The following is a 24,479-nucleotide window of genomic DNA, read 5'->3' as shown; positions in this document are numbered from 1 at the left end:
TGCCTCAATGTTACTTATAAATGCTATTCATCTCCTATGCTTAAACATGATGTACGCATTCATTGGCTTTTTAAATAATGCGCGTGGATGGCTTCTTTGCACCAAAACTTTCTTAGATTCTTTTACTTCATTTGAAAGCTGTTTGAAAATAGTATTGGTCATGGCCATTGCAATGTTTTCTGAATATCTTTTTTATATTTTTAATTTCCTTGTAAAAATATGCATCTGTACGGCACTACCGTCATACACAGAAATATTTTTGGTGAACGGAAACCAATCATCGGCATTAGTCTGAACAAGAGTATTGCTAAAGTAGTTTTAGTGAAATCAATAGTGTCTTAGAAGTTAGACAGTGTCCCCTAGCTCGACTGGTGGTATATTAACACACAAAAAGCCGGTTTTCTTTATTATATATACATGAAAACCATTTCCAAGGGCTGCAATTCACGATGGGGCTTTATTTTTAACAGGCATTATCTTGAAGTACAGTGTCAGTAACCATGTAGTAATCGAAATCGAAACACAAATTATAATCATGTCTGAAGCAAGAATATTATTTTCAAGTACATAAAAATCTGGAATATGAATGTCGATCCAGGCCAGCATTCAAATCCTGACTTTCTCAATTTTGTTTGAATGGTGATCTACAACCTGAACAGTTTTGAGATTAAACAACGGTCGCAGACCTAGATCGACATTCAGAAGTTTGTGTGTGTGTGTGTGTTTTTCTTCGTAGATCTGTAATCCTGATGACATTTTTTAAGGTTGATCTGTGATCTGCACATTTTCAAATGTTGATCTATAACTTTGACTTTTTAAATATTGATCTAAGATTTCTATCATAGGTCTACATTGAATGTCGACATACTTCTTGACAATTTGAATATTGACCTACGAAGCTGCTGTTTTTAATGTCGTCTTAAGATTCCAGACTTTGGTCTACAATGAATGCCGATATACGGCTTGAACTGTTTTGAATGATGATCTACAATTTGCAGAAATAGATCGACATCTTAATTCTGATTAAATTCGATTATATTTTTAATGTTGATCTAAGACCTGGCACTTTTTGAATGTTGATTTGTTTGAATGTTGATCTACGATTTGACGTCTGGGTTTACACTGAACGATGATTGACGACCTGAACAATTTAACATTGAATGTCAAACTACAATTGTCGGTCTCATATCCACTTTCTAGCAGTTCTAAACTAGGGTCACAAGCAAAGAATGGACCTGCTATTTATACAGAAGTGCCAAAAAATTGTTATTACGTTCAAATATACTTCTCTTCTGTTGTCCAAAGGATATTATAATAGGTGAAGATTGCATATGCATTTTCGACAACACTTTAAGTTAAATATAAAAGTTGACTAGAATACATGTAATCAGAAAAAGTAATGTAAGAAATTTGAGATATCTGTTGTGTCCTGACAACCTATACATAACTGCTATTAAACCTTTTCTTCCTGGCAACCTATACATAACTGCTATTAAACCTTTTCATCCTGACAATTAAACCTTTTCATCCTGACAACCTATACATAACTGCTATTAAACCTTTTCATCCTGACAACCTATACATAACTGCTATTAAACCAATTCACCCTGACAACCTATACATCACTGCTGTTAAACATTTTCACCCTAGCAACCTGTACATCACTGCCGTTAAACCTTTCCTCCCTGACAATCCATACATCACTGCAGATAAAGGTTTGACTTACACCAGAAGTGGTGCAATTTATGAAGTGTTCCGACGTAACCCAGTGGTTTGGGATGGCTGTTGTGTAAACAAGCATGACATTTTATTTATTTTGTATTTTCTATACCGAATATTGCAGAGGACTAAATAAATTTTGTCATTGGTCTTCATATACCTAAATTATCAATAAGATCAAGACAATTTTGACATCGTTCCTTCAAAGTATTATCCCTGCACAAGGTCTTGCTATGCACTAACTGACCCCCTTGGTATACTGTTGAGACACTGCTAAACTGCAGAAACAAGAGCACTTCTAGCAACATAGCGTTTACACCTGCAAGCATTTTCTTTAGCAAGGGAAGTAGGAAAAAGTCTCAGGGACTTAGGTCAGGAGAATAAGATGGGTGCCTAACTTGAATATTTGTTCCTGTTCTAAGGAAGGCATACAATTCGACTGTTGTGGGAGAAGACATTGTCATCATTAAGCTGTATACCTTTTCTAAGCGTTTATTTTGATATAATGATTTGACAGCTGTACGTACTTTATTTTTGTACCTTGCCTGTGGTGGTTTTACCCTCTTTGCAAGGATTTTTTTAACGGGGCCGCACGAATTAAAAGCATGGCATACAAAACATTCTTGGGACATTCTGTCCTTTTTACAATGACCGGCCGTGGCTAATTTCATTCAGCAATTCTTTGTTATTTATGCGTCGCCGGGGCCCAAAAATAAACTCATGTTTGATCCCCATTGAGCAGCTCAAAATGTTTTCAGCAGCTTTTTATGCAGTCTAAAAATTGGACTTTAACCGTTAGTCTGCTGGCGGCAAGTGATTCTGCCTCTGTGACAAGTGCAGACCAAGATCAGCCTGCACATCCAAGCAGGCTGATCAAGGTCTGCACTGTTCACTATCCAGTCAGTAAATTTTCAGTGAACAACCCTTTCAATAATAAATGGTACTTCCAAAATTGAATGATGGACCAGTCCATTTTAGAAATTTAGCAGGGTATGGATTGAATCTAGTATCAACAAATGGGACATCAATCTAGCACAAATCTTTGATTTCAAACGGTAAGTCAGAATATAATGGACGGTCCTTTCTGACATGCATATAGTGTGATTTGTTTGGGAAATATATCGACCATCTTCCTTAACGTCTCTACAAAAATACTGTAGATACGACCGATTTCAGAAAATATCTCTTTTGGAGATACTGCAAAGAGGGGTCCTCCGTGGCCGAGTGATTAAGGTCGCTGACTTCATATAACTTGCCCCTCATCGATGTGGGTTCGAGCTTCACTCGGGGCGTGAATTCTTCATGTGAGGAAGCCATCCAGCTGGCTTACGGGAGGTCGGTGGTTCTACCCAGGTGCCCGCTCGTGATAAAATAATGCACAATAATTGTGTCGGTGCGACGTTAACACCCCCGCCCCCACCCACCAAAAAAAAAAACTGTAAAGAATACCAGGCTTTAATGTAAGTCCTGATTTATACTCACATATGTCCTTTGTATGTATAATTGTATAATTCAACAATGGATAACTTGGTCAACTGAAAATGGATTAACGCTTAGCCTTACATTTTGAGGAAAACATTCAAACAAAACCAAGTCATAAAAAGAAAGGAATGTTTGTTATAAACATTGAACAGCATATACAACATGACCATAACTCTTGATTTACAACATTTGTCAGTATACCGATATATACAGTGAATTCCGGAAAAGACTGCATAAAGGGGCTACACTTTCGGACAGTTCAACGCCTTTAAAAACTTTCCAATTTCAAAGAACTGTCACATATCCCCGTTATGATACATTTGCAATAATGTCACAGTGCTGAAATTTCACAAAACTAGGTGGAACGTAATTTTCAGAGATTGTTTATTTTTATTTCTGTACAAATGACATTCATTTTTTAAAGGGCGACAACTTTTTCAGAATATTTTAAGTATCCATCATACCGGACACTACGGCAGAACATGTTATGGTCAGGTAGATTGTTGGTAAAAATGTTGTTCGTTTATAAAATATTTCTGTGTTTTGGTGATATTCTCCTAAACCTTAACTCGATATTTCACAGGTATGTGGAATAAATATTCGTTATCAAGTACATGAAACTCCCGTGATATATGTACAATGGTTTCTATGTAAGACCTTTAGTGATAGAATTCATTGAATCACCTTCATTGCCCGTCTGGTCAATTCCAATGGAGAATTTTGGTCCTCAGCCACCTTCAAGCAATATTTCCATGTATAGTTTATACTACACACACATTTGTATTCCAGTGGTGAAATGTGTGTGTTGCAGATGGGGGATCATATGTGGGTTTGACTGAAGAAGCAGAACTATCAAGCAAAAATTCATAATGAAGGTGATTTTAGGCTATCATGATATTGCCATTTTAAGTATAAAATATTGTCTATAAGGTCTATGGTCCAGCGGAGTGTCGTATGAGTCATTTAGCAGTAATTAGTCTTCAAATGTTGCGAAATGTTTTTGAACTCTTCAACACACGCTTACAAATGCAATATGTGCACTCGTCATACGTAAAAGCGCGGTTAGAAGTTACGCTGCAGCAACAATTAATTTACTTCCGGCGCGCATTGGAACGCAGTTCAGTTTCAATAAACATTGTCGAACAATAACCATAAAGTATGTCTGTGTTCGGGTTTAGCGGCGTCTGTTTCAACAAGTTTTTAGTCAACAAAAAACATAAAGCTGATTTATATTTAGCCAATCATATCTCTTAGTATTTCAATTTCAATCTATATTTCAAAAACTTAAGTAATTCCTCCTGTGCCTAATGCATCTTGCATTAGTTATGGAGTCAATAGCGGATGCAATGTCTTACAGTACAGTAATCAAAGCCTTGGAAGGACTGGTGTGGGTTGTTTTTTTTATAGATGTTTACCATTTATGTCAATGAATGCATGTTTATTGCTACGCACTGACCTTTTTTGAAGCAGATTATATTTCAAGTAAAAAATACAATTCAAGAATGTAGATTACTTTGTACCCAGGGTAGAGTAGGATTTATTTAACCGTAGCAATTCATTGTGCTTCTTTTTATTAAAAGTTAATCTGATAAAATCTCATGTTTATTTGTCTTTGTCTATTCGAGGGATTTTTTTTCTTGCACACCGGACTGGCGTTTTCGGTGGTTTTACCCATGCCGGAAAACCCCATCTGTCACCCCCATGCCAGATGACTCTCGTGCTGTTAATGACAACTAGCGGTTCATGCATTGATTATATATTGTTTATGTAAAATACGGAAAAATCAGGCACCTTGATAGTTTCTCTCCGTCCCTTATAGTATATTCAAAATACGTTATTTTACGGGAAGAACATACCTTTACGCTACAAACGACAGAACTAAAGTGAAACTTTGTTATTGTGCGTCACTGAAACGTCATGACCTCACTTTTGCTAACGGGCGTTAATTTCCCGCGCTTTGTGTACTTACTCTTCTACAAGAAAGAGTGCTAGAAAGAAGGTATTTCTATTTGCTTTACTTATTTTACGGTTTGCAAGAAAAATAATTTGCCAGAATAAATATCTCATATGTATAAGATATGCAAGAAAAAAATCAGTCATGTGTTTACGAATCGGATAGAATATCCGTCCCGAGGACACCTGTGCATTGAGCGGTAACGACGCAAACCGGAGACAGGTTTATGTTAATCCATATCAGCATCTAACATCCAAACTTAACTAATGTCTTCAATCGGTATACGCACTTATTCAATCATACATATCTACGTACGATTCTTGTTTGCGTAAATCACTATCATTAGTATAGTATTTGCTGTTACTTCAGTTTTTAAAACAATTTAAATTTTCCTGTATATCTGCTTCCTGGACGGTTACGCAAAAGGTAAAGCACATGCAGAAGTTATCATATTCTGCGTTTTCGAAGTTATTATAAATATTATCGAATGAAGGAGCACTGTTACAAACAAAATTGTTAATAATTTTCTCAGAAGCAGCGCTATAGATTTTTCATTTTTATATTTTCATCAGTAGTGTTTTGCTTTTAACTTAAATATGTTACTGTATCTTAAACCTGTTATATATTTATAGAATTAAACGTTAAATAGATGAGCCGTGCCATGGGAAAACCAACATAGTGGGTGTGCGACCAGCATGGATCCAGACCAGCCTGCGCATCCGCGCAGTCTGGTAAGGCTCCATGCTGTTCGCTTTTAAAGCCTATTGGAATTGGAGAAACTGTTAGCGAACAGCATGGATCATGACCAGACTGCGCGGATGCGCAGGCTGGTCTGGATCCATGCTGGTCGCACACCCACTATGTTGGTTTTCCCATGGCACGGCTCAGATAACTTCTTGTATCCTTATGCAAGTAAGTTTAAGTCTATTTACAGGGGCATTCGCAACAATATAATGCACCGTGAGATACCGACTCATTACATCGAACGCCAATGTAAACCTCAATTCAACGGTAGGAAATACGGGTAGCTATTATCAATTCATACATTTTAAATGCATTTAGAAATATAAAAAATAGTGCACGACGCTGATGTAATGAATGACTTTTTAATTATGTCAAAGCAACTGTGTAATCTTCTACATGTGCTTACTGGAGCATATGACAGGGCTTGACAACATTAGAAATGTATGAGTTGGGTTTAAGTGGTTAGATAGTCCCGCACAAATAGTGAAAGGCTTTTAAAGCTTGACTGTCTGTGCAGTGGTCATGATTCTAATTCATCTTTTTGGAATATTCAAAAAAAAAATATAAGGTCGATTACTACGCCGCTGTTTCGTCCGCTCAACCAAATTTTGTAAAAATAAACCTTAAATGTTGCGGCAAAGAATTCAATTTAATGCACATTTTCCGTCTATACCGGCTGTGTATTTAAGCAACAAAAAAAAAAAGATCCTTGGAAGTATATTTGTGTGAATACTCTTTTTTTAGTAGAACAACCGGTCACGCTGACAAATCAGAATGTTTGTTATAAGATTAACAGAATCGTTATCGAGTTTGTTACCGCTACAGTGATTGGTTATATATTAACAGAATCCTTATCGAGCCAGTGATTGGTTAAAAGTTGTGGGAAAGGTCAGACAAACAAATAATCCGATAATCGATTCATGTCATCAGTTTATCATCATCATCATCACCACCACCACCACCATCATCATCATCATCCTCCTTATTCTCATTAACATTATTGAGTAAAACATCTCCGCTGCAGAGAATAGTGAAAGAAACATAGTACCGTGCTTGTAACGTCCTCTTTGCTTAGATAGCATTTTCTGCCACTTTCCTCAACAGTGTAATAATAATTTGTCTGAATTTTCGAAAAATTAAATAAATATTATTGCAGATTCCGGACATATTATCAAACGAATAATCCGTTTAAGGATATAACGTAATGCATATTCTACGTGATTATAAATACCGGTAGTTTATGAGTCAGATAAATCTACAATGTACCTTATCGTGTCCTCATTAGGCATTTCAATGACAACTGTATCCGACTTACGTCGAGCATTTTGAACAAATATTTTGATAAAAATCTTGTCATATCCAATATTCGAAATAACGTATTTGCTATCATGTCATTAAAATGAAATAGAAGATAACCCCATAGTGCACAAGGCGTATGTCTGCGGTTGAAATAATGTACTTTTATGATAATTTATGCAAAAAGCAATGCAGCGATAAATTGGTCTATCGATTTTATGCTGTATAAGCATTTTTAATATAAATGACTTTTAAGCTTTAATTAGCTTTTAACGAATTTAATGTATAAACATGTACATGTTAATCTACTGATTCAACTATCATTATCTGTATCCGCTAATATTTGAAATGTGTCTGGCTTTTTTTGTTGTACACTGCTATTTGAAACTTTTCGTTTATACCTGTAAATTGCACCGTATGTTATGCATATGCATTTTGTTACATGTCGTTACATGTCATTCATGCGTATTGTAATAATCTGTGTTTGTTTAAATCTTGAACAATGAAGGGTGTTCATATCTCTTTCATGTTACACCAAATATATTTAACAAATAATCAAGGCCTTCGAGTGGCTTATCGTCTGATTTACCATTGTTCAGAGTTCAGATGCGTATGAATTGAACCACGAGGGTGTTAGCCCAAGTGGTTAAATTCAGAAGCATCTGAACGATGAACCGTGGTAAATTAGACGATAAATCACAAGTATATTATTATTATTATACACCCTTCTCAAATGCGCCCATTTGATTGGTCGAAATGAGTGCACGCGCGGGTCCGCAAAAAGCGATATTGACCTGCAAAAGTGATAATGACTCTTGTGATATCACTTTTTCCTATATGTACGAAATATGGGCCAGTCAGATGAATGCAATTGAAAAGCTATATAATTTAACAATTATAGACTTACATTTCGGTCAATATGTGTTTTTATGGACCTGTAAAAATAATATAGACCTCGGACAGCGTCCTCGGTCATTATCATTTTTACAGGTTCGTAAAAACACATATTGACCTCAACATAAGTCAATAACTGTATAATATACAACGCTTGATTTCATTCTTTGTTTAACTGGAAACAAAACCGAGTCATGTTAGAATTGTAAATATTTAACGTTATACAAATATATCTTTAAGCTATTTTAGCGTTTATATGGGTTTATCACATGTTTGACGTCGCGGGAGTGTAATAAAGCCATTAAATAAAAATGATAATACACTATAGTGTAATAAAGCTTTGACGTTGACGTCATTTATAGCGTTGGAGACGTTGGTCAAATTGACTTGTTTATATAGTAAAAGAAAGTAGAATGTATGAGTTTTCGACAGGAAAAGCTACTATGTGATAAAAAGAATATTACATTTGTGACTTTCCACATTGAATTTATTAAACTCGTTGAATAAAATTGATAAAATGCTCGGCAGAGCTCCGCATTTTATCATTTTATTCAACTCGTTTAATAAATTCAATATGAAAAGACACTCATGTAATATCATCTATATAAACAACATTTGGACTTCTTGCAAATCCTTGAATCACGCTATACCTGTATAAACGCACAAAAATAACATTCAGTTCTTATATTTACATTTTTACGATAATGTGCTTCAAAAAAAAGTGACTTGCTTTCCATAAGTATCAGAAAATCAAAATAAATTTTCAGGATATCGATAATTTCAACATCTAAATAAAACAGCCAAAGAGACTAGCCCATGTTCAGTTGTAAATAACCTTCCGGTGAAAATACAGTGTTTTTTCGATCGGCGCCATTTTGTTTATATCTTTCAAAGATACTACTCGTGCAATCTCGCCGTCCTTGATATTATTATAGCAATGTTATTTATACGCAAATAGATGCATTTTTCTTACAAGAATTTTCATTCAGTACATTAATACTTCTAAACTGACGGTATTGAAAGACTACGTTTGTATTAAAGACAAAAATAATTTTACACAATGTTAATACAGTTTATTTCAAATATGCCAGTAAAATTTCAGTCAAAACAAAACATGTTTAATAACAAAACGTTTAGGGTTAACATCTTCACCCTCAAAACAAAAACGTCATAAGCTTTACAACACCGACGGGTCCGTGCTTTCAGTACCGCGTGTGTCCCCCATTTGCATTAATCAGGGCAAGACACCTCACTAATAGATACATTGTAGTTACGAACAGTTGTTATGTCACACGAGAGTTCGACTAGAGTTTGCCGTTGTGGCAAGTCCCTGACCCTCTTCTTCAGTAGGTCCCACACATGTTCTATTGGGTTAAGGTCGGGACTTTCCGCTGGCCCTTGCAGGATTCTTGCGTTGTTTTGTGTGAGCATATCTCGGGTACCCCGAGCAGTATGGCAAGGAGCGTTATCCTGGGCTAAAACCATTCCCTGATTGGCACGGATGTGCGGAACAAGTACGGGTTGGATAATATCATCCTGGTATTTACGTGCATTGAGATTCCCTTGAATATTCACTATTGGAGTCTTGGTGTGCAAAGAAAGCCCTGACCACACCATAAATGATCCTCCCCCAAAACCATCAATCTCTATAAGACAATACCTGTATAAATTGTTAGGCTCCCACACTTTTTAAAAAACCATAACTTTAGATTTTATAGGATTTTATAGGATTAACATTTACTTTCTTTTCATCGCAAAAATCATTTAATAAGTTCAATAATCTTTGTAGCCCGACGACTGTATCTGCGGTTAAGGCTAAATCGTCTGCAAACAGTAAAGACAGTAGCTCAGTTGTATCAGGAAAATGTTGAATTCCTCTGATACCACTTTCCTCAATACGTCTTACTAATTCATCGATAAAGACTAGAAACAAGATTGAGGAAGCCAAACAGCCTTGTTTTAAGCCTACTGGACAATTGAAATAGTCTGTCAGACCTTCGTGCTTGTACTGTTTTGTACATACCAAAATCGCGTCATATAGGTTAACCTTTTAAAGCAAACCAGATTTTCACAATGCTTGCCAAAGTTTATGTCCATTTATAAGGTCAAAACATTTAATAAGATCAATAAATGCTACGTATAATTTACCGCCTGGCTTCGACATTTGTTTGTCAATAACTGAGTGGAGTATAAAAACATTATCTATTGTGGAGTAGCCTTCTCGAAAACCTGCTTGGGTTTCTTCTATTTTATCAAACATATTTACATAAAATGTCAATCTTCGCGTTAATATACTTGTGTAGATTTTACTAAATGTGTTTAAAAGAGACATACCTCTGTAGTTTTCAGAAGCATTTACGCCCGCTCACCCCCACCCCACCCCCTCGCCCACACGCTTTTTATAAATAGTAACTATTATCGCCTTACTCCATGATTATGGAAAGGAACCGGTATCATACAACCTGTTCAAAATCTTGCAGATTAAGGGTAGAAGCAAGTCAATGGCATTAAAAAAAATTCAGGAATAATGTTATCACCTCCCCCGCTCGAACCGCGTTTAAGACCTCTAACGGCTCTAAGAATCTCATCGTCTGTTATTTCTGAGTTAAATATCATAAATTCTATGTCATTAGATATCTCTTCAGGGAACAAATATATCTTCCTCGTTAATTTCATCCAGGTTATCTACATTAAACAATGATTCAAAATGATTTTTCCAGTCATTCTTTGTAATAGCATTTAACCCCTTTGTTGTTGTTGTTTTTTTTTTTTTTTTTTTTTTTTTTTTTTTTTAACACATATTTTTTTTTAAATTTATTCCAAAACGATTTCGGACTATCATTTGAATTATCAACGAGTTCATCCAGCTGTTTGTTTAAAAATTGATTCCGTTTTGTGTTACAGGTTTGTTATATGTATTATTTGTCTTAATGTCGTCATTTAAATTTTAATGTGCGAAGTTAGCTATTCAAAGTTTCATATATTTCAATGTTTTACATGATTTATCAAACCATTTCGGCTGGTGATTGATGTTGCATTTCATCTTCTTTAGACAACATTCTACACTTGTATACAAAAAAATAATAATTATTTTGAAATCAACTCCGTTAAGCTATTGGAGTAATCAACTATTTCTAGTATAAACTGATTTATAAAGTCAGGGGACATAATCGAGGATAATTTTACGCGATATTCATCAATATTAGTTTCTGTAAAATTGTATTTATAACTTGAAGGATATGTTAGTGCTTTATGTACCTCGCTAGTCACCGACTGACAATCAACTTCAAAACTTAGCGGTAAATGAGAGGATTCAGATCTATTTTTAATTTTAAAATTTGCTATATTAAGCTTCAATATTCCGTCTGAAAGTAACTTGGCAAATAATCACACTAAAACCTAGCTGACTAATAAATGTGAAATCCCCCTTATCTTTATCTCCAAATAAACGCCCATTTGCTATAAGCAACATATAGGTTTAACATAGTTCTAATCAATCAATTCCAAATGAGTTAACTGACCAAAGAAGTCATCTTCAAACATGTCAGGCTAAGCATCTACTTCAACAGAATAATGTGAAACAAGCACTCCATCACTTCTTTCAGCTGTACGAGCATTAAAGTCTCCAATAAGAAATAAATCAGAATTGTTATCTAAATTGAGCTGTATTATAACATCCTCCACATTGAAATTCCCTTTTGCACTCTCGCACAATAAAACGGGGATGAAGAGGGTGGTAAATGTATGAAACCAATAGTAAGACCCTTGTCCGATATACAAAAGGGCTTATCTAACTTCAGAAATACACCAAAATCACAACAAGATAATACGCGAGAAATAAACTTGCTAATGATTCCTTAATAAAAACAATTATACCCGCAATTGCTCTCCCATGCAATGATTGTTTAAAACCTGGGAGGGGGAAAAATCATAATCTTGTAAATATGACTTAATACCTAAATGGTCTGTCAGCCAAGTTTCTACTAAAGCTTCAATGTCAAACTGTTGAAAGTAAGATTTTAATTCAGTATCAAAAATGTTATCATTAAACCCCTCTATATTCCAGCACAAACAGTTTTAACCCCTTTTGTTGAACGGACCTTGGCCACTTACCTATATATAAACACTATCATTTGGTGTACATACCTATATCTAAAAATACCTAGCTACTGCAGTGATGCTTAAAAGGTACCACACCCTGTATAAATGATGTATAAGTTATTACTGGCACAACTGTGATCTTGTACATTATTATAAAGACTTAGTACAGTATACCCCTGTTATAGTTAAGGTAATAAACATAATTAAAGCAGCAGTTTAAAGATAGAAGAAACACCATATGACCATATCTTAACTATAAAGTCTGGTTTGTTGTCAACATAGGATTAAGACAAGGCTGTTCATTGTCACCAATATTATTAAAGTATTTTTCATATAAATCAACAGGTTTTAATATCTAAATTACTGGCAATGATACCGCTGATGGAAACTACCTTTATTGTAATAGTCTATGATAAAGTTTTAATAACAGCTTCAGAAAACAATCTACATGGTATGGTTTTAAATGTACGGAATATAATTAGCTGTGTCAGAAATGTAATAAACGTAGATGGATAAAAGTTTATATTATGCATTTTCACAACACGCCCGATAATCAGTCAGACTTTGTGTTTAGAACTACAGTAATTAAATTATTACTTATGTAACACGATATAAGTACTTAGGTGTATTATTATCGCACCATTTGGGTTATGCAATTACTGCAAAAACTACATATTGTTAAGATATAATGGTGCTTTATCAGCTGATACAGTGCATAGATCTTTTATAGAGTATAGGTTTGTGATACCTAAAACGTATATTGAATAAGAGTCAGCTTTACAATGTACATCTCTATGCGAGTTGTTATATTTTCTGTTCCTTTTAGGATTAATAAGGTACATTTATTTTAAACATAATGGAATTCCGCTTATCTGGTGCTAGGGGCGTGAGAGGTGCTGGTCATTTCAATACCTCTTACGAACACACTCAGTCAAACCGAGACTGGTATTATGTTATTTAGGTTGGTTGCATTTAAAGCTTCCACAGGATCTTTTCTTAGATTTTTATAGAACATGTACTTTTGAAAGGTGCTGAGAAAATATACGTTGGTAAGATGCTTTGTCTGTATATGTATTGAAACGAAGTCGGGAAGTTCCATTACAATGTTCACACGTTAGTTAAGGGCTAAGGTGGTCCTTCACAGATTATGTAATTACGTTACTACAAAGCCGATGTATTCCTTTTCAATATTACACAATAGTTTCTGTTGGTATATCTGCTATGGAGCTTCTTTACACTGATGAAGGCTGATGATACCCTGTGGGTATGCTGTTGCATTGCTGGTAATTCAATATGGCATGAGGTGGTCTTTCATATGGTATATTTGTTGTCAGTTGATAACAAATCTAGAAACACGAAGGAACTAACAAAATGGAACTTCATACCATTATTGTTTTTGGTAAAAGTCATATTTTGCTTTTACGGTCGATTGGATTATGGTCAAGAACACACTAAGCCTGATCTTGAAAATCAACAGAAGTGAAGTTAGAGTCAATACCTGTGCTGTGCCTTTTACAGGTCAAGGTCACACTAAGCTTAAAATGGTTTATTAAATTATTAAATTATTAAAATTTAGAACGCTTGCGATAAACAGTCATGCAACTGTTGCTCTCGGCATCAAGAAGTCAAAGGTTAAGATAACAACAACCTTTTTGGCCTGTTAGCATTGATTTTAATTTGGTATGTACTTGGTCAGTTGGCGACCCGTATCACTTTTTTTCATAAGGTCTATAATTAAGGATTTATTCAATACAAATATAATACGCTTTATTGAAAGAACTTGTACAGACGAGATGGCATAGTTCCTAAATGTTAATATATTTCTTGCGGGAAGGAAATTTATAAAGAGCAGTTATAGTTACTTTGATGAAGTGAATATAACCATAAGAATTTTGGTACACGTATGTGTAAAACTACCAAACAGTATACGCAAAGCACGTAATTAAGTGGGGGGGGGGGGGGGGGGGGGGGGGAAACATAAGTCCTTTAAATCGTACAAGTCTGTTTGAATTAAAACAAAATGCTATGCGACTGATACAGCTGCATTCCTTAATCAATTAATGCAAAATATTTTTGCTTCCCTTTTCTTATCAAATATTCCTCTCCGGCACGTCTGTATACAAATATTTGGAGTGTAATTCTATGTGAAATGTCTGGCAAATATTAATATAAGGTATAAACAGGACTTATTTACCAATTATATTGCATTCCTTTTCAATGGATCCGCCCATGTATTAACTGGAGAAAAATCGTGTGCAAACAATGCAATTCACGTGGTGTTAAAACAAGATTTTTATTTTTGAAATGCTTTCCCAGGGACGTATATGTATTTCTGCGCAGACTGACATCTGTTATATGCGTCTTGTTTCGTCTATACTAACCTCTTCATGTCTTGGTTGCAAACATTCCCGCGAGCTTCTGCAGACGTTAATAATACACACACACAAAAACGTGTATTATCCCTACAATCACTAATATTCAATTAAAACTGATAGCTACACTTTTCCTAAAGTGAGAAAAAAAATAAGAGATGCTTTCTGAAAAATCGTGCACTTGAAGTATGCATTCATCATTCTCCCACTAAAATCTAATATCTCGTATCTGTTGATTCGTCAATGCTGTCTGTGGAATCATTTCCAGTGGCAGTGGTTTCATCATCATTCTCGTCGGCGGCATGTGCTACAGCTGCTACCTGAATGATGAAAGTCTATGATGACGTAAAAAATAAAAGATTGTCATTTTAAATGTGTTATTTCATACGTTCATATGGTGGGAAAATATATAGTTATTTTACTGCTTAAGTTTATTTGACTGTAAAATTGTAAAATAATACCTTGTCAACTTCCTTGTCCACTGCTATGTCAGTCTGCCAGTACTTGTGTTCTATATCTATGACATGTTGCACGCACCTCTGCCATTTCTCAGGAGTGATGGCTGATAATTTCTCTTCTACAAGCCGTTTAATTAACCGTCTTAAAAGCCATGTCGTTTCTTGCCATGTGGCCTTTTAAATCTGCCCAGACAAGGTCAGTGGTGTTTACATCTGCCCAAATAATTTCAGTGGTGTTTAAATCTGCCCAAATAAGTGTTTAAATCTGCCCAAATAAGTTCAGTGGTGTTTAAACCTGCCCGAATAAGTTCAGTGGTGTTTAAATCTGCAGGTTAAGGTGGCGGTTTTAAAACTTGATGACCATGTTCTTTCATAAGTTGATCAAATCTGTATACTGGAGGTGTAGTCACAATCTTGCACAGATCCAGAAGTTGTGCCTTCAACATGTCAGAAATTGACTTGATGTCTGCGGAGCCAGTCTTGTATTTCATCTTTTTTGCTGCCTGGATTGGCCTCCAGACAAGCTGAATGCTATGATATGGAGCATTGTCAATCACTATCACTGAGTTTGGTTCTAGATTTAGTATCAGTTTTTCTCAGGCCTATTTATGTAAGTTTTCTCCGTTCGTCTCGTTATGATAGTCCCCAATAGCACTGTGAGCCTTAATCACTAGCATTGCTCCAGGAATAAAACCTGTATTGGAGCCAGCATGAAGAATAATAAGTCGATCACCTTTACTGAATGAAACTTTGAGGCTCGACTCATTGCTGTGCCAACATTTCTGCACTGTGTGCGAGACGTTAACGTAAGTCTCATCAAGATAGACAATGGGATGGCCCTCTTCTGTCATTCGATTATCGTTGCGTAGATAGTTGATTCGTGGAAGGATAATATCTCTCCATCAGCAGTGATCGTTTTGAGGCACATTAGCGTCAGGTAAATCCTAGTTTTCGCAACAGCTTTCTTAGATATGTCCTGCCTCCTTTAAAGTCAAATGTACGCCGGGATTCTTCCAAGATATTATCTACGGTTTTGTATACATTTTTGGTGGCGTACATGTTGTTAACACGTCGGCGTACCACACATTCGTCAAAAATCATCAATGGCGATCTTGTCTGATTGAGTTGTCCTCCGCGGTGATGTTCTTTCCTTGGATCCTAGCTTGGATATTTTCTGCAAGTTATTCCTGTTAACCTATTGGCACGCTGCAATGGCATTTCCAACGGTGCAGATAAGGCCCTTGTCTTTGTTTCAGCCTTACATACGCTAAGGATAGTACGAGCAATGTCCTTACTTTGCGCGTTGAGTGTAGATGATATCAGTTAAATGCACGTATTACAACGAATAATGAACACAATATTATGTTATATAAAGGCATATGAGCAAATATAAACAATCAAAGAAAGAAAACGAGAATATGGGAACACAATGGAACAGAAATGAAAATTAATAAGAAAAACAAAACAAAAATTATCTGAAAAAAAAACTCATGAGAATTCGAACCCATACAAAACGATTTGCTGAATTTCTGTTGTTATCTGCATTTTACCCGACTGAGCTATTTGCCGTATACTTACTGGACAGTTAAAATGAAACAAATACTGATATTTACATGTCAAGTAATGTACAATAAATATTAACTGTATTTGTCCAGTATGGGTGGACGGATAGCTCAGTGGTTTGCACACTGGCCTTCCAATCCTGAGGTCGGGGTTCGATCCCAGGCAGCTACTCGGGAAATTTCAGAAACGCTTTTCAGTGTTTCCCACCCAACTAGAGGTGTACTGGTCAGGAACCCAGGCAATCCTTGCGTGTATCAGTGCTATACACTGGGCACGTTAAAGAACCAGGCTGTCTATTCGAAACGAGCTAGGCTAAGTTAGCCGGATAAGCCTGTATCTGATTTCTAATCTCTCTGTCGTGGGGGCTTTGTCTCACTCTGTCCCTCTGGTCAGATCGCTCTGTGTCTGTACTAGTAGAGGATGAATTATGCGCCCTGTGTGGCTGCATTTGAACTATGTAAAGCGCCTTTGGCGCTATATAGATCTGGTATAATTCAATGTACAACGCCGGTGAATATACTATGTGTAAAATTAGGCGTTTAATCAAATAAAGCAGTTTCAGTTTCAGTTATCATGGAATGGACGCGTCCTCGCGTTTGCGCGGGAATCACGTTATCATTGGGGATTAGAACTGTGCGATACATACTGGGGTGCATTACCTGTTAATTAATGTATATTTTGCCTGCTAACATTTAGACATGGTACTAGAGATCAATCAATGAAATACAGAATAATCCACCCTGCATTTACCTGTACACCTGTATGACACAAGTAAATCGGAAGAATGAAGTAACTGTATGTTTAGAAATATTTTAATGTCAAATTTCATGGTAAATACTGTTTATTCTTGTTTTTATATACAATGTGTGATATGGTAGAAATAATATTATGGCTAAATTTCAGCTTAAATAGTGGTTGTAAATTAATTTTATTAGACTTAAACATTTTCCGATGTAATACAATAATCATGTATTTCAAAGCATTTTGCATTGAGATAAGTTCTTTCCGCAATAATCCAGGTATAGTTGAGGATTAAATATTGATTAATGACTTAATAGGTACGATTATCTGCAAAAGCAGCTACATGGAAATTAAATTTCAGAAAATCTTAAACACATGACTCACTAGATAACAATACATGCTCTCTGGACATTGTTTCTTCCACATTTACTGAATTACATTGATTAGAGAGACATAAATTACATTGGACATTAATAGAATTAAAGTTTTCTGGGAGCACAGAAGATTTCGCTGCTGAATTGCAATACGAAAACGTTAGAGGCCACTTTGACAATTTTGTTAAGAATGATCACAATCCTAACTTGCAGTTTTGGTGGACAAACCTCGGAATGGTTTTAGTGCTTCTGCTTTCACGCGAGCTGTAAGGGATGGTCTTTGGAATCTATATGAATACGCATTGCGGTGCATGCTGCATTTATTTCGTAGATATGATCTTACAAATTATATTTCTTTGGAAACTGTCTATCTGGCCGACGCACAACAGCTGTCTCAAGAAAATAGAAAAAAGCGGAAACTCCACAGGTCGCTCATCACAACAAAAACAAAAATGTTGCAGGCTCGGTTAGTTTATACTTATTTATTTTCGGTCGAGTGTGAAGCAAGTTCTACAACTTATATTAACCACTCTCGATACCCCATTCCTAATGGAATCTATCGCCACGAGGGTATGAGATAAGAGGCCACTTTTCCTATTAATGTTGAGCGCTAAGCAATGAAGCTACTGGTACCATTTTTCACGTCTTTGGTATGACGCGGCCGGGGATCGAACCCACGACCTCCCGCACTCGAAGCGAACGCTCTACCACTAGGCTATCGAGGAGCGGTTTGCTTGACCTGTTCAGGAACGGTAGTGGATATGCATGCTACCGTCCACGCCTTCTAGCCCCGGGTTGAGCAGAACTCAACATTTACTAATGCTACAAGTACATAAACAATTTAGAGACATCCGCAGATGTGTTCATAAGGCGGTGCACATGGAACCTTAATGATACACTAGCGTGTAATTCCATGAAAAGCGGCGTATCGTCCCCAGTTAAAATAATAGGTTTGCCCTATACGAGAATACAATGAGAAGAACTAAACAAACTCGAATTTAGAAAGGGGAACTGAGGTTATGGAGTGTCGTGACAACTTCGTGATAAAGCAATCATAGACCAAATTCAATCGAGTGGATTCTGATCAAAGTCAAAAAATGGTTGAATTCAACTTGGAAGAAAGATGGAGGAATATTTAGTATAACGAGAGCCCCTACTGCTTTGACTAGATGGTTTTAATCGTCTCGCCTTCTGACCAAGCGTATGTCCAATGTCAATGACTAGAACATTCTTGTGCACAAGGAAACATCAGAGCTGGCAAACTGTGTACAGACAAGCTGAAGAGTCAGTTCTAAAATGTTACAAAGATAAAATATGGCTGATCCACATTTGCATGGTAAAAATTGCTGAATGTAGTAACTAAAGCCATTGCCACTGACACCAGAGAAAAGTCTCTTTTGTCTGCACTGAAGTTAAGCCAGGAAAAAGTTAATAATTTTGTCAGAGAGAAACTCAGCTAAAATGTATCAAAAGGTCAGCTACGTGATACAATAAAAAAACAATTGGTAAACAATTTATGGATTTAGCTTCTGTACTGTAAACTGACTTTAAACATAACATTATATTAATTATACAACAATATCTGTGCAATTATAACAAACGTGAAAATGATTTCATTTTGGCAAATATTTTATTATTATTATTATTATTATTATTATTATTATTATTGTTATGCTCTTAATTGAGCACACATCCAAATTAAAAGCTATTCATCTTTGAAAAGTGTTTTTTTATTTAATCTTTTACTATGTTACTCATTACTTTGATAAAGAAACAAAGACAAATATCAAACAGAGAATGCCACGTACCAAAAACGCAGCCTCCCCAAAACGAAACCCACAGCACGCAGACGCGCACACCACAAACACACACACATACACATACACGCGCACACACACAAAGCCAACACACCAGGACAAAACGAACAAACAAAGGAACACAGTGGGGCACCGCCTTGGAACGGTCAGTGGCAAAAACACCACTGGGGAGCTTAAACCGGTTTATGGTGCGCACCCAACCTCACTCTTACCCCCACCATGTTCCAAAGACACGGGACAGTGTAAATAAAAGTAATCCCCTCCAGGTGAATCTCTAACACACGTAATGGAAACAAAAATGCATGGCATGTAAAACACAAAAATGCTCGTGTATAAATATATAAAAAGCAAACCTTTAGAACCAAAAACGCATGTACTCAATGCCTTTTCAGAAGACAGAGCAACAAGAGAAACACCCTTAAGGGCCCGACGAAACAGGCCAGAAGACAGATATCAAAACAGTTCAGTCCTGGTAGGATTTAAAAACTGCTTATCATAGAGTCCTCCCCCTCTTCCGTCAGACACAATCAAAGAGGGAAGCGTAGTGTCCAACTGTAAACGGGTTGAACACTAAACATGCGGTATGTCTCAAAACAGTTGGGTCATAACCTCTTTTAATAAAACGTTTTATAATTTTACCAAATACATTTGGAAAATTACCATGACCCAAGATCTTACGAAGTTTGTAAACCACATCCCCATATTAAAGAAACGGGTTTAGAAATACCTTCTCGCAGAAGTGTCTTTAAATTACTATTGAATTTTAAAACTAAATCAGAATTACGATAGTAAAATTTAGCAAAATATTTACGCAATTTGTAATAACGGTAGCCTTGCTGAAGAAGTTTACTTGTAATATATTGATTACGTTCATTGAAATGCTTGACATGACTACACGCTCTCGCAAACCGAATTAATTGAGAAATAAATACCCCATAAGATATAGCCTGAGGTACATCCCCATCCAAATGGGGAAAATTTACAATACTAAAATTAAAATCATCCCTCTTGTCATAAATTTTGTTATTTATAATATTGTCATAAATAGAGAGATGTAAATCTAAAAATGAAGCATCAGTATCCGAAACCCACATTTCTTGGGGTAATTGTGATGATGTTTAGTCTGTTACATATTTGTATTAAAAATATCTTAATTTGATGGCCATTTTGTTTTCCGGCATTTTGACCTATAAAAAATCATTTGTAAGATGGCCAACATATATTATTGAACTCGGCATACCCAAATTGTACTAAAACGTATACGGGACCAAATACTAATAAAATGCCTGTACCTTTCACATTTATTGAATCTGGACTAGACTACCTGTAGAGAAGTAATCAATTACTAGTAGAGAACATGTTTAGCACTGGAACAGAATTCAGGAACACTGGTTCTAGATCAATTATCCACTGTTACATAATAAAGGTCAAAGCGTTGTTTAAACTTTATGGCTTATCAGGTTCACTGTATCTTTTCAAACAAAGTTATATGTTATATTTTATATTGTCCCTTAGTATCTCTCTCTATTGCATCCACTTACGTCGACTACCTCGCAAAAAAGGAAATGATAAAAAAAATACATTTCTCACAATAACTTATAAATTACTAGTATATCTTATATCCTCATATTCACGCCAATCTTCTCGGACAAAAGTCTCTCCAGCTGTGTTTTAGCCACTGACCGTTTTAAGCCGATAAACCACAGTGTTCTTTATCTGTACGTTTCGTCCTCGTGTTCTTTGTTTTACTTTTTCTATGTTTTTTATACTTGTTCTATCTTGATTGCTTCACTTTGTTTACTGGTAAGTATTATTTTATCAGTAGGACAAGAATATAAGAAGCGACAGACTCGCCCGCACTCTGAGAGACATGTTGTTTTAACCATGACGAGAACTGACCTAGATTTTCAAGAAAATCACAACAGAAATCTGAACCGAACAAGAACGTACAAAATTTTCAACGATGGACGTGGAGAACATAATATTGACCCAGGCAAAGAACAATTATCGGCACATGTATGTTGGTAACTATTTCGTTGTTATTCTGGTAGCTAGGATAATAATGTAAAGAACGAGGGTTGTTTAGACACTTAGCGACATACTGCACCCGGCGCCTTCATAAAAAAGTCTGTAAATGTACTAAATAAATATAAAGAATCATCTCTTACTGGAATTTTACCTGAAGTCTTTTGTGTTATTCGAAAGTAACATTTCCTCATTTGAACATCCCATCCGTAGGTGCAAGTGTATTTTTGATCCCCTGTATATTGCAAGACCCAGTGCTTCTGGCTTTATGGGATGCAGATTTTCACTTTTATGAAAATATTCTTTCTTTCAATATTTCTCAAAGAAGACACAGTCTTTCTGATTTTATGCGATGTAGATTTGAACTAATGTAAATAGGATTTATTATCTAAGCAAGACACGTTGTTTTGTTTTATACGATGGACATCTAAACAATTGTGGACTAATTTATATTGCAATATTTCTTCTTATCGATAGTTCTTGTTTTACAAGATGCACATTTACATTAGGTGAATAGGTTTATATTTCAATGTTATTTATTTCTGATTTTATGCGAAGTATTTTTGGACCACTGTGACACCACACACTCTATTTTTACTTTCTGCGATGCGGATCTACAATCTGGTGAATAATTTCATATTGCAAGGATACTTAAGCATGACAGTATTTATTCATATGATACAGAGCTGAACTAGGGCGATGTAACCTCAGATAGACACGGTATTTCTTTCTTTATACGATTCGTATTTGAACCAAATAATGTTGTTTGGTTACTTTAGCAATTAACATTATTTCTAACTTTAAGGATGCAAACACTGAGGCTTGGTCATTAATTTTATTTTGATCTTTTTTCTTTAATGTAATACAGCATTTCCGGTTGTTTGAGATAGATATTTGAATATCTTTCAACCAGTCTATAATGCAACATTAATTCAGCATGTAGATCTAGTTAAGAACGTTTGAGAACAATTCTTTTTTGTAATATCATTTAACTTAAACGGTATTTCCGGTTGTATGCATCGCAGTTTTTAAACACTATTATTCCATACTGCGACATTTCTTCAGCAAGACAAAGTTTTTCTGGTTATATGTGATATAGATTTGAGCCAATGTGGATAATTGTATGCTGAAACATTAGTTTAGCAAGATACGATTCATATTTGAACCACTAACAACGACATCTTATTTTAAATGCGATGAAGATTTAATCTACTTTTAACTAATCTTTAAGGTAACATTACTTCAGCAGGACAGAGTACATATATAACTGGATTCTGTTGTTGCTGTACTTAAGTAGACCACAATATTTCAGTTTTATGTAAAGCAGCTTTGAACCCCTACAAACCAATACATGTTGTAACATTATTGTCGGAAATTGCTGTCGCAATGTTTGCAACTTGATAGAATGCACTTTGAAGTCATACAGCATATTAGAGTTGATCCGGTTCTATGCGAAACAAATTGAACCGCTATGATCCGATCTCTAAAGCAACATCATTTCAGCAAGACAAAATACCATACAGATTTAACTGTTTGAGAACATTATAACTTTTACAAGAAACAGTATTTTCGCTTGCATTCTATGCAGATATAAACCACTGTGAATAAAGCTACGTTCAAAAATTACTTTAGCAGACATTTTGTTTTCGTTTATATGTGATACAAATTTGAACCATTGTGAATAACTCTATACTGTATATATTGAAATCTTACCTGTTTCCGATAATATTTGCAAGTTTGAGCCATTGCGAATACTGCTACCTTTCTTTATTAAGACAAAACATTTGTAAATACTCTATGTTGCAATATTACTGCAACAAGAAGCACTATTTTCAGTTATATGTGATGCACATTTGAACAATTTTGAACAAATCGCTATTGTCACACAAAGTTTTTCTTCCTTTATTTGATATACATGTACTGTGAATAAATTCTGTATTGCAATGTTCCTTAAACACACTGAAGTATTTCTGGTTATATCTGATGTATTTTTAAAGTTTTAAGGCTTTATAAAATGCAATACCTTTGTGATCAGTTCTATATTTCAATATTATTTAAACAGAAAGCAGTATTCCCAGTTGTATGTTATATAGATTAGATTATGTTTGACTTTATACGATTCAGATTTTATCTACTATCAACAACTGCAAATATACTGAAGCACAACAAAGCAATCCTTGTTACATGTGATTCAAATCTGAACCACTATGATCAAAATATTTTCATGACACAGATTTGAACCACGCAGCATTGCTGGTATATGTTATGCAGATATTTCAACATTAATTCAGTAAGACATCGTGTTCGAGTTGATAACATGTAGAGTTGATCCACTGTTAGCAATTATATATCACAGTAATACTTCAGCACGACACATTACTGCCGGTTGTGAATATATGTATTTTGCAAAATTGCATAAACTATACACAGTATTTCCAGTTGTATGTAATGCAGATTTTAACCAGGTAATATTGCAACAGTACTGTCGCAATACAGTGATTCTATCCGAGTGCCCTGCACTACACCTAAGGGGAACACATTAATCGTTAGAGAGCGCATGCTCATTGCCTCTTTGTAGAAAAGGGTATTCTATTTTATGTCCAATGAGAAAGCCTCTATAAATAACACGAATACGTGTAGAATTGGCAGAGGACATGTGCACAGATGTTATACCTATACAACAGCTGAATGCCACAACTGATAGCATACAACAGATGTGATCGCGGAGTTTAGGCAGAGAATAAAGCTTACTAGTATCCATACTTTGTTTTGAAGCCCAGATTCTTTCGGACTTGGTGAGCTGTTTCGACAGAAGAAGTGTTCCAGCTTACAGACAAATGAGGTTCAGCATTATTTGCGAAGTACACAGCCCAGGCATATTGGTTATACCTTTATGATAGTTGAATGCAATAGATGATATCATATTTGAGCTTAGCAAC

This window comes from Mercenaria mercenaria, chromosome 2 (genome assembly GCF_021730395.1).
Source record: "Mercenaria mercenaria strain notata chromosome 2, MADL_Memer_1, whole genome shotgun sequence".
Lineage (NCBI taxonomy): Eukaryota > Metazoa > Mollusca > Bivalvia > Venerida > Veneridae > Mercenaria > Mercenaria mercenaria.
The sequence above is the reverse complement of the archived record's forward strand: the minus strand, read 5'-3'. Positions refer to the sequence as shown.